This window comes from Bos taurus, chromosome 3, assembly GCF_002263795.3.
Source record: "Bos taurus isolate L1 Dominette 01449 registration number 42190680 breed Hereford chromosome 3, ARS-UCD2.0, whole genome shotgun sequence".
NCBI classification, from domain to species: domain Eukaryota; kingdom Metazoa; phylum Chordata; class Mammalia; order Artiodactyla; family Bovidae; genus Bos; species Bos taurus.
In genome coordinates, this window is record NC_037330.1 from 67,724,640 (window position 1) to 67,737,606 (window position 12,967).

General features: G+C 40.7%; 1 protein-coding gene and 1 pseudogene across 1 annotated transcript in view; one reads left to right on the plus strand and one right to left on the minus strand.

Annotated features, from left to right (window-relative positions):
* Positions 1–12,967, minus strand: part of ST6GALNAC5 (ST6 N-acetylgalactosaminide alpha-2,6-sialyltransferase 5) — a 208,386-nt gene that overhangs the window by 118,752 nt on the left and 76,667 nt on the right.
* LOC132344807 (transcription initiation factor TFIID subunit 9-like) lies at positions 1,216–2,228 on the plus strand (annotated as a pseudogene).

The window sequence follows — 12,967 nt, forward strand, 5'->3', positions numbered from 1 at the left end:
GTTCTGTGGAGAGAAATCAGGGAGCTGACTGCTAAGGTAGGATAAGCTTACAGGAGTAAGAAAGTCTCCTGAGGCAGAGACCTCTAAGTCCCACTCCAAGTCCCCTTGTTGGCCCAAATTCCCTTAGGATGGAATAATGTGGCCAAGTTAATATCAATTGTGGAAGCAAGTGTCATGAGGGTACTTCCTGGCCCCTATAGGTACTTGGAACAAACTTCTAGCTCTCTCCTTTTTTTCTTTTTTAAAGTTAATTTTATTGAAATGTACTTGATTTACAATGTTGTATTAGTTTCTGGTGTACAGCAAAATGACTCAGTTATATGTGTATATATATGTGTGCATATATATATTTTAATATTATTTTCCATTATGATTTATTGCAGGTTATTGAAGGTAGTTCCCTGTGCTATACAGTAGAACCTTGTTGTTTATCTGTTCTCTATATAAGAGCTTGTATCTGCTAATCACAGAATCCCAATCCATCCCTCTCCCATTGCTCTCCTCCTTGGCAACCACATGTCTGTTCTCAGTGTCTCTGTTAGCACCCTCTTTTCCTGACACAGCAACCTTGCAGGCTACAGGATAGAAAAAGGTCATCTGACTCATTTTGGACTTTGAGTGAAGAATAAACCTCAGTGTGTTAAAAATTTTACTTGTTAGGTTTATTTGTTACTGAAGCATAGTCTATCCTGAACTTTCCTCTGATTTATCAAGCCCATTTCATCTGAGGATGACAAGTTGGAGGTGGGGGGCGGGCAGGATGCAGGACAGGAGGCTTTTGTGAATTCAACATTTTGCATTTGTTTAGAGATCCTCCTCTGTTTATCCGACCCTGTTATTGCAAAGATTTGGACTGATTGAATGACTGAACAACAATTCCTGTTATCCTGCTTAGAAATATGAATGTGTCTGCACAGGATAGAGGGATTTGAGGGGAATTTATACACAAGCCCAAATTTTCTCTTTTGCTCCTAGTTTCCCCTGTGTTCCTTTTTTTTTGCTAAAAAACAAAAAACAAACAAACAAAAAACCCCTATTTTGATAAAAGACAAACTTTCTGGAGATTTAAATATTTCAGATGGTAAACTTTCTGGAGATTTAAATATTTCAGATGGTAAACTTTCAATAATTTTATAGCTTTTTAATCATCATGCTCTTTTAGCTTTAACAATCCCTCATTTAAAATGACTAATTTTCCTTAAGAAAATAGGGGAAATGGTTCATGACATTGATCTTGGCAGTAATTTCATGGACCTGACATCAAAAACATTGGCAACAAAAACGAAAATAGCCAAGTGGAACTACATCAAACTAAAAAATCTTCTGCAGAGCAAAGAAAACAATCCTATCTCCCATCTCATGGTCTTTTTCCTACTGAAAGTTTTCATCCCCACTATTTCCTTCTGAATTATATAACCTTATGATTAATCATTTTAATGTGCAGATTAATTCTGGGTCTTCATGTCCTGTCCTTAGCTGACATAAATGAAGGAAATGAAAGAATAGAAGATATCAATTAAATCATTTACCTCTCCTCTCCCAAGAGATTTTTAAATTAGATATTGCAAGGCAAAGAAATCAAACTCCCTTGCCATTGACCAAGTTATATTAAAGCCCTAGATTGCCACCTGGTAGATATTGCTTGACTGCTCAAAATTATAGATTTAGGTCTCTACAAAAAAGGAATATACTTCTGCAAGAAGAAGAACAGTTCCTCAGTTAAGTGTTGGTTCAGTTATGAACTGACCAAGTACTCCCACATACCATGTCTGTGTCAGCTAAAGCAAGGACTCTAGTGTCCCTCACAGGGCAAAGGTTCACAGTACAGATACCCACTTCACAATCCCCAGCTGTAAAGCATCAATTCCTGCAATGGTAGTCATTCAAAATGTTGTAATTAAACCATCATTAATTAGGTCCTAAAACATCCTTATTACCACTAATGTGGTGTCATCACCAAAATACTGCCAATGAATCATCAAATGCATGGAAAACAAAATGTGAAGATGATGATGATGACTATAATAATTTGTAATCTAGCCTTGATGCAGGTAACATGCATTCTTGGTTTTGAATCCATTGTACTGAGATTAAACATGCATGCTGCATGTCTCCAAGCTATGTTTTAGAAAGATAGCATTTAATGAGTATATAAGGTTACCATATTTTTCAATTAAAAAAAGATACCAAATGAGCTTCCAAGTACAACATCTGAAATAAAGAACTAATTGTCCTCTTGAAAAAATAAAGTTGCAGATTCACTTTAAATAGCCATTGAAATAAATGTCTAGGTCCAAGATGGAGCTACTCCTGCCTGGTATGCCAGGTCAGCAAACTGATACAGGTAACTTTCAAGTCCCGAGAAAAGTTTCATTTGACTAGAAAAACAGTGTATCCTGTCAAACAATCCCCACATGCCAAGCCAATTCAGGGTTCTATATGTATTTCCTTTTTCCTTATTCATTTTCTCTTCTTTATTTCTTATTCTTTATCCTATAAAAGCATCCTGCCTTCCAGCCCATTATGAAGTTCTCTGGACCCTGGCAAATGGAGACTGTTTGCTTCATGAAGTGTTAAATAAAGTTTGTTTGTACCATCTAAATTGTCTTTAATTATTTTAAGAGAGCTTAATCTCTACGTATTTCCTGCCACATGATAAAGAAAATATGTTTTTAAAGCTACAAGATACAGTTTCTAAGTCAGAATTATTTATATTATAATCAACCTAGATATATAAAATGTTATTCATCCTAAACTTCAGTTAACATCTAATAAAAAAGGCAAATTCATTTTTCTGGGACTGAGCTGCAGACGAATAGATAAGAAAGCTGTGGTACATATACACAACAGAATATTACTCAGCCATTAAAAAGAATACATTTGAATCAGTTCTAATGAGGTGGATGAAACTGGAGCCTATTATACAGACTGAAGTAAGCCAGAAAGAAAAACACCAATACAGTATTTAATGCATATATATGGAATTTAGAAAGATGGTAATGATAACCCTATATGCGAGACAGCAAAAGAGACACAGATGTATAGAACAGTCTTTTGGACTCTGTGGGAGAGGGTGAGGGTATGATGGTTTGGGAGAATAGCATTTAAACCTGTATATTATCATATGTGAAACAAATCGCCAGTTCAGGTTCGATGCATGAGACAGGGTGCTCGGGCTGGCGCACTGGGATGACCCAGAGGGATGGGATGAGGAGGGAGGTGGGAGGGGGGTTCAGGATGGGGAACACCTGTACACCTGTGGCAGATTCATGTCAGTGTATGGCAAAACCACTACAATATTGTAATTAGCCTCCAATTAAAATAAATAAATTTATATTTTAAAAAAGGCAAATTCAGGAATTCTGCACATGATTTCATTTTTATTCTCATTACTCTCTTGCTAATAAATGTGTGTGTGTGTGTGTGTGCACACTCAGTCGTGTCTGACACTTTGTGACTCCATGGACTGTAGCCTGCCAGGCTCCTCTGTCCATGAGATTATTCTGGCAAGACTACTGGAGTGGGTTGTAATTTCCTTCTCTAGGAGATCTTTCTGACCCAGGGAATGAATGCAGGTCTCCTTTGTCTCCTGAATTGGCAGGGACAATTCCTTATCACTGAGCATCTGGGAAGCTCTGTTGCTAATAATACAGTTATGAATTTTAATTGTTCCCCAAGGTTAGAATCATGGATAATTGAGTAAGCAAAACTGTGTCTGAGTTTGGATCAATATTCTATAGGCCTAGAATTTCATAAGAGGAACTAGACTCAGCTAGCACTTCAGAAACCAGGTCCCCCCAAAACCGAGTTCCCCTGACAAGTATGATTAGACTCTCTATTCAAAACCTAATTGCCTGTCTTGTCCGGCTCCTGCTCCCCTCAGGATTGAGAAGCATCAAAGAAAAAGGGGGATTGAAATTGAACAGGACTCTGTGAGTCCGTCCCATGTACAAAAGCCCCTGTGTATCCCCCACCTTTTCTTGTTTGTAGAAAACAATTCTACTCTCCTATACCTTCCTTGAGTTTCAAACAGCAGACTCAAATGGTTACTACTTAGAGAAATGATGATATGCAGAAACAAAGGAAAGGCAATTAAGAAAGATAACTTGAACAATAGTTCAGTGATAGGACAGTCTTCCTCAAGGAATATACACAGCAATCAGATGCATACCTTTGGGTTGTTATGCAGAAACCAAGACCCCTGACCAGGTATAGGATGGTGATTATATACTGACCAGTCTGGTTGGAACCTGAAAGTTGATGATTGAGGTTCCTGAAATGCCACCTTGTCACTTAACCACCACCACCCAATCAAAGGAAATTCATGCACCCTGCAACCCTCACTCCAAATATTGCATTTTAAAACCCTTCCCTGAAAACCATAGGGGAGTTTGGGCCTTTTGAGCATGAGCTACCAGTTCTCCTTGCTTGGTGCACTGCAAACAGACACTGTACTTTCCTTCACTGCAACTTGTGTCAATTGATTGTTTATGCTGGGTAGCAGGCAGGTGAACCCAAGTTTAGTTCAGTAACACTTCCACACACTAATTCATATCTACTTAATTTTGTAATTTGGTAGGAGACCAACCTATCCGTTCAGGGATAGGCACGCCCATTTGAAAATAGTTGTTAACATGTTCAAAATAATGTATGTGTGCTTATCCTTATGTATATCGAATGCACCATTAAATTAAAACACAAAAATGAAAAATCCGAAATCACTCAAATTCCTAGGTAAAGTCATTTAAAATATTAAAACTAAACAACTTAAACTTCTTATCATCCACAAACCATTCTGGCCCACTCTTGCAAAAAAGCTCACAAGGCAATTTGGGTTGGAGGCATTTTTCTTCTTTAACTCTTCCAAGTGCAGCTTTGAATTAGCATGTTCAATAAAGCAAGTAACACTTCACTTGATTGCTTGAAACCATTCTTGACCCTCATTTCATTCTAGTTGGAGGTAATTACTTGCTGCTAATGCAAAGTGCTAAAGACAGCCTTAAATTCTGTTGAATTATTATGTAGATTGGGAATCAGACCTCTCCAATTTTTCTCTTAAAACAGCACCATAACTCTAATTTCTACTTTGTCAGACTCAAAAGTCAACCTATTTTGAGTGAAAACTTTTTCCTTAAAATAAGATATTGATCTTGGACCTGGTGGGAGAAATGGGTGAAATTCTTTGGAAATGAAGTCAGGAGTGAATGTCAGTAATAGGATAGGTGAAGTATATACTTTCAGGATCTAATATATCTCAGCTCTTATCCTTTTTTTTTTTCAAACCTTGTATTTTTTCAAAATACAAGACTGTGTAGGCAATCTAAGTAGCAACTCCAGATGTAACCAGAGTCACTGCATGATTTTGTTGTTTTATCTGAGTCTAGATGAAAACTCTGAATATCAACTCATTTAAATTCAAATCAATCATTGCTGTATACTAAGAAGTCATCTCTGGATTAATAGTATTTACGGTAAAATGGAGCAGGGTTTCTCTTCGCCACATTCCTGGAATCAATAAAAAAACAACAGTAAAAGGCATTTTTTTCTGTGAATACCTAAATGACTTCATAACCATTACTCCACTCAGGAAAAATGATTCTTATAGCACAGTGAAGGGGAGAGAATGCTTGGCTTCTATTAAGACTAATGGAGATTGGGATGCAAAGTTCACTGTCAGGAAAGAAGCAGTTGCCACGATCCTGGAGAACTGGAGGAAAATCTACTAATTAGTTCTTCCTAAACCAAGAAGCTTGTTGTTTTACTCTCCATCCTTCATGAAAAGTAAAGCACAGGATCATATTTATACCTAACAAGGGTAAATGAAATATCTTCCAAAATTAAAAAAAGATGACAAATGCAATAACACAATCTTAATAAATGGGGTTGTGCATTCTTTACTTTAAAATGTAAGTCTACAAAATGTCGAAAACATCACACTTGAAAACTTGGGACTGGCGGGAGATGATTTATTGACTCCATTCCTCTGGGGAGGGCAGGCCCCAAGCACATTTCCTATGGCATCCCTACTATTTTCCATTTTCTAAAATTATGCTTCTGGTCTAATCAAAATACTACTTTGACACAGACTTTTTAATCTTCCTTTTTTTCTTCCACAAAATCACCTCAGGTACCACAAATCCACTTTATTGGAAACCATAATCTTGTACTTAAAGAACAACTCAGTGTTAACCCCAGGCCCTCTGGACACCTTTAATCAGGTTTGGGTGAGTCCTGAAATCCTAGAATGCCTGAGTCAGGGCTTGAGTCAGTAAGAAGGGTTTTACAGACCCTCTCTGTGTAGGGCTCACACCCCAGCCACTTTACCCTGTGACTGGCATGGCCCTGGCACTTCTGCTGAGTTAGGAGAGAATCCAGCCAGTCCCGGTGTCCCAGGAGAACCACTCCATGCCGGGCCCAAGCTGCCCAGCATCCCCAAGGCAGGAGTGGCACCATCTGTATTGAGCTTCCAGGTCTCTCTTTTTTCAAAAGATCATCAGATGTTCACCTAAGTTGGTTTTCCTCAATTTGCTAAGCTTCAAATGCAAGGAAAAGACAATTTTTTCCTCAGGTGAATTCTGGGGAGAAAAAGCTATAACTTCAGATCCAATGCTGATCTGAAAATAAATGCTGAGGAAGACAAACTAGGGGAGAGGAGCAGAGAGCAATTTCCAAGGAAAATCAGCATCATTAGGCTGATGCTAAAATCTCCTGTGAACCTTAAAGCCTGCCCTTAATGAAGGAAGCTGCTTTCTAGGGAATGTGCTAGCTTACATCCACAAATGAATTCATTTGGAAGGATGGTTTTTCAATTTACAGTTCACTCATTCATTCATTTGTTGGTCAGTGAGTACATATTGGATACTCGTATTTGCCAGACTCTGTGTAAGGCCCTGGGGATACACAGCAAGCAAATGGATGAAAATCCCTACCTCCGTGTGGCTCACATTCTCATGGGTGAAGAGGGGTTTCAAAATAAACAATTAGAGGAATAAGTAAAGAAAGATAGAAAGGGGGAAATTTAATTTATTCTTGGTACAATAAATACTTTTTATACTCAGCCCTTTGGGCTTGCAATTAAACAAAAATCCTCTGCTAAACAAAGCTTTCTATTTTTCATAATGAATATCACATTTCTTAGCTCCAGATTATCTTGACCTATAAACTATTAGCTGTGAAAGTGACCCGATAGCCATCTATTTCTCCCTTTTAAAAAGCAAAAGCAATTGCACGGGAATTGTTGCTAGTGTTCTCAGACAGAACCAGAACACATTTACTTCTAGATTTCTGGCCCCCTATATCAGGGGAAGCTCTTGTACATCCTACCAGGATGAAAACTCTCGCCTTGGGCAGCCTTAGGGTAAGAGAAGCAGCAGCAGGGTCACACAGGACTCCTTGCTTTTGATCCGTCTACACTCACAACTCTTGTTTTCCTCAGCACATGACCACTAAATGAATTACCTGCTGGGCACCCACCATCCTCCTGTTGCACCCTACGTGTGCAAACTCACACCCTACTTTTGTTAAAGAACACAATAGTCAGGTATACTCCAGAGAAAGTCCACACCATCTGAAACGTGTATGACCGGAATCTTGGCAGCCATCGTGTCTTTGCATTTTAGAACTGGTTTCCATGAGCTAGATGGAATATCTTGGCACAACAATGAATTAAAAGCATTAATTATATACTAAGGCATCAGGGGAAAGGAAAAAAAACTTACAGTTAAATTCTCATGTTACTTGTGTCTGATTATTCATGGTTGGATTTAGACAGCCTTCTCCCTAACCTACTGGAACAGCGGTCCCAATCTTTTTGGCACCAGGGTCCAGTTCCGTGGAAGACAATTTTTCTACAGGCTGGGGCAGGAAGGGGGATGGTTTGGGGATGATTTAAGCATATTATGTTTATTGTGCACTTTATTTCTATTCCTATTACATCAGCTCCACCTCAGATCACCAGATATCAGATCCTGGAGATTGGGGACTCCTGTGCTAGAAAGAGTTGTGGTGTTGAGGGAACCAGGGTTTAGAAGTACTTCAGGACTGCCTGCTGTAGGCACTGTTATTGTGTTGATGATAATGCGAACCTCTCAGCATGGGAAATTATATGACACAAAGATAAAATCAGATTTATTTTAGAAGGAGCTGTCAAGTGACTTTACTGAATGCTGCCTGTTACATGTTCAGTGCAAACCACTGAGAACAACACTATATATTTAAGAAGGAACAGAGGTAGTAAGTTTCTAAGTGGCTTGTGTGCTACAAGAAATTACACAATATCTTACGCATCACCCAAGCTCACAGAGTTGATAATCCTGACATTTGGTCAGCCACAGCTTCTGTATTTTGCCTCCAACCGCTACTTAACTAAAGTTGTGCCCAGTAATGACAATTTTTAGTTAATACTCACAATAAAAATGCTAATTTTTTGAGGCTCCAAAAAAAGTTTTCAGTGAATCTCTACAAGCATAACTAAGCTCTAGCCATCCAGTGAAACCAGCTATGATTGTCAGACCTATGATTTTTGTGTTTGTGTTTTATTTTTGTTATGAACCCCAAAAGACAGGTGGCAGAAAGGTGAGGAGCCAGAGAAGGCAAAATGGGTACACTCCAAAGCTCATAACTAAGCTTGGCACAAAAGCAAAAGGTGTTTGCAGCTGCCACTGTGGTATGGACCTTATCATCATTTTTGTTGAACTTGATTTAGACGAGGGAGTTAGAAGAGAGGCACTGTGGGTACAGCAGACCCTTTCCAGCTGTGGCAAAAGACCAGATTTTAATTCCCAGTTTACTGCTCACTATGTAACTTGCCCAAGTTATTCTATTTCTAAGGATCTCAAGTTTCATCACCCTGAAGGAGCCAGATGCCATCGCTTCTAAGGTCCCCTCCATTTAATACACATTTAAAATAGTCTGTCATAAAAAGCACAGTAACATGAGTTTGTGTGAGCTAACATTTATTAATGTTTTTGTATGTACAAGCACCACATTGTGCTCCATTATATCAGTCTTATTTATTTATGAAGGCTTGGAGATTCTCCCCTAAGATGGTGGAGGAATAGGACCGGAGACCACTTTCTCCTCAACAAATTCATCGAAAGATCATTTGAATGCTGAGCAAATACCACAAAACAACTTCTGAACGCTGGCGGAGGACACCAGGCACCAGAAAGGCAGCCCATTGTCTGGAGAGGAGGTAGGACAAAATATAAAAAATAAAAAGAGAGACAAAAGAGTTAGGGACAGAAACCCATCCTGGGGAGGGAGTCGTAAAAGAGGAGAAGGTTCTAAACACCAGGAAACCCTCTGACCAGCGGGTCTGTGGGGAGTTTTGGAATCTCAGAGGGCAACATAACCTGGAGGAAAAATAAATAAATAAAACCCACAGATTATGCGCCTAACTGCAACTCCCAGTGGAGAAGCAGCCCAGACGCTGGCATCCACCACCAGTAAGTGGGGGCTGAACAGGGAGGCCCGGGCTGCATTGCTTAGGGTAAGGACCAGGCCTGAATGCCCCGAGGACAATCTGAGGGCGCTAATGTGAGATAGCACCCCAAATTGTGGGATAGCCAGAGAGAGAGGGAAAAAAAAGAGAGAGAGAGGAAAGAGAGAGAGAGAACTTTCCCACAAAAAAGCTCTAACCTAAGGCACTGCCAGGCCTCTCACAGAACAAAGGACTTAGCGAATACCAGAGGAGAGCTAGCTGAGAGTGGGCCAGCCCATCCCTCACCAGAGGGAGGGAGGCAGGTGGGCGACAGCCAGAGCTAGAAGGCAAGGAGCAAACTCGGCCCCAGAGAAGTCTGCTGCTGCTGGTGCTAATTCGCTTCAGTCGTGTCCAACTCTGTGCAACCCCATAGACGGCAGCCCACCAGACTCCCCCATCCCTGGGATTCTCCAGGCAAGAACACTGGAGTGGGTTGCCATTTCCTCCTCCAATGCATGAAAGTGAAAAGTGAAAGTGAGGTCGCTCAGTCGTGTCCGACTCTTTGCGACCCCATGGACTGCAGCCCACCAGGCTCCTCCGTCCATGGGATTTTCCAGGCAAGAGTACTGGAGTGGGGTGCCATTAGACAGCAGCCTCTACCAAACTGCGAGCAGGCTCCCAGTTGCTAACCAAGTCTTCCTGGGATCCTGGACAGTTGACATCTGCCAGGAGGGTCACAGCCAGAGATCAGCTCCCCAGAGGACGCACACGGCACACTTGAGACAGTGCTCCCACTGCACACCCAGAAAACCAAGTGTCTGGGATTGGGGAGGTGATAAGATGCACCGCCAAACTGGGGGAGTGCCTTTGCCAAGCACCTGGTCACCTGAACTGCTTGGACCTGGGAAGGGCACAAAATGCAGGCCCAACTGAGTCTGCACCTTTGTGGAGTACCCAATTTCCTGAACCTGAGCAGCGTAGATCTGGGAAGTGCACGTAATCCAGGGCCTGCCTTAGACAGTTCCCCTGCAGAGCAACCTGGAGCCTGAGCAGTGTAGACGGGGAAAGCACACACGCCGTGAGTGGGGCAAACCCATTGTGGCCCAGACACTACAAGCACTCCCCACACACGCCAGTGATATTTGTTTGCAGTGTTCCTCCCTTCCCGCAGCACAATTGAACAAGTGAGCCTGAATAAGTGACCACCTTCACCCCCTTATGTCAGGGCGGAAGTTAGATACTGAAGAGACTTGCAAACAGAGGAAGCCAAAATAAATAGAGGGAACCGCTTTGGAAGTGACAGGTACAACAGATTAAAACCCTGTAGTTAGCAGTGGCTACATTGGAAAGGACCTATAGACCTTGAGAAGAAGTGTAAGCTGGAACAAGGAACTATCTGAAACTGAACTGACCACATATGTTCTCAACAGCTCCAGAGAAATTCTTAGATATGTTTTACTATTATCATTTTTAAGTTTTTTAAATTAAAAAAAAATTTAAGTTCTTTATTACTCCTTTAATTTTCATTTTTAAAACCTACTATTACCCTGCAAAAAAAAACCCTATTTTAAAAGCAAATTTCATATATTTTTAAAATAACTTTTGTGATTTTGTTTTGTTTTTTTTTAAGATTGTATTTTTGAGAGTCTAACCTCTACTCTAGATTTTTAATCTTTACTTTTTGGTATTTGTTATCAATTCTGTACCATTAAGAATCCAATCTTCAGTATCCATTTCTACTTAGAAGTGTGATTACTGGCTTGATTGCTCTCTCCCCTTTTGACTCTCCTTTTTCTCCCCCAGGTCATCTCTATCTCCTCCCTCCCCTTTTCTTCTCTACTTAACTCTGTGAATCTCTTCGTGTGTTCCGGGCTGTGGAGAACACTTAGGGAACTGATTACTGGCTAGATCTGTCTCTTTCCTTTTGACTCCCCCTCTTCTCCTCCTGGTCACCTCTATCTCCTTCCTTCCTCTTCTCTTCTCTATGGAACTCTGTGAACTTCTCTAAGTGTTCCAGACTGCGGAGAGCAAATAGGGAACTGATTACTGGCTAGATTGCTCTCTCCTCTTTTGATTCTCCCTCTTCTCCTTCTGGTCACCTCTATCTCCCTCCTCCCTCTTCTTTTCTCTATGTAACTCTGTGAACTGCTCTGGGTGTCCCCCACTGTGGAGAATCTTTTCACCATTAACCTAGATGTTTTATCATCGGTGCTGTATGGATAGAGAGTTCTTGAGGCTACTGTAAGAACAAGACTGAAAGCCAAAGGCAGGAGGCTTAAATCCAAAACTTGAGAACACGAGAAAACTCCTGACTCCAGGGAACATTAATTGACAAGAACTCATCCAAAACCCTCCATACCTATACTGAAACCAAGCTCCACCCAAGAGCCAAAAAGTTTCAGAGCAAGACATATCAAGCTAATTCTCCAACAACACAGGAACATAACCCTGAGCACAAATATACAGGTGGCCAAAAGTCACACCAAACCCATAGACACCTCAAAACTCACCACTGGACACTTCATTGCACTCCAGAGAGAAGAGATCCAGCTCCACCCATCAGAACACCGACGCAAACTTCCCTAACCAGGAAACCTTGACAAGCCACTCATCCAACCCCACCCACAGGGAGGAACCTCCACAATAAAGAGGAACCACAAACTTCTAGCATACAGAAAGGCCACCCCAAACACAGCAACCTAAACAAGATGAAAAGGCAGAGAAATATTCAGCAGGTAAAGGAACATGATAAAAGCACACCAAACCAAACAAAAGAGGAGGAGATAGGGAGTCTACCTATTCATGAAGACTTCAGGGCCTAATAATCATAACAATACTGACAACAACTAGCATTTATTGAACACTTACTTCATGTCAGTTTTTATACTAATGGGTTGACTTTACCTGAACTCAGAAACCCCTCCTCTCTAATACGTAGTCACCATGGCCACATCTTCTGTATCTTGTCTCCAACTGCTATTTAAATTAGAGCTGTGCTTAGTAATAGCAATTGTAACCTCATACTCATAGTTAAATTGCTAATTCTATTACATGCCTCAAATATAAGTTTTAGTGAACTATACATGCGTAACTAACCTACAACTCAGTGAAGCTGACTGTGGGTGCCAGTCTTATGATTTCTTAGTTGTACATGCATTTGCATGTACATAATTAAATAATCACAGTGACACTATGAAAGTGGTACTCAGATTATTCTCATTTTCAGATAAGGAAATGGAGAGGTTAATTAACTTAAGTGAAGTAGGTGGCAGGTAGATGGCAGTCAAATCCCAGAGTCTTCCATTCCCTGGAATATAAATTCCATGATGGTAGTAACCATGTCTGTCTCATTTGCCTCTGCCTCTCCAGTGCCTACAGCAGGGTCTGACATACAGCAGGTGATCAATAAATATATGTGGAATGAGTGAAGACTTAACTCTTATCCCTTACTCTCAACCACACTGCCAGATACATCACATAGTCAACCCTCCCAGTGATCCTGTAAGAGACAGCAAGGAAGGCCCTAATGGTGAGCACAGGTAGATT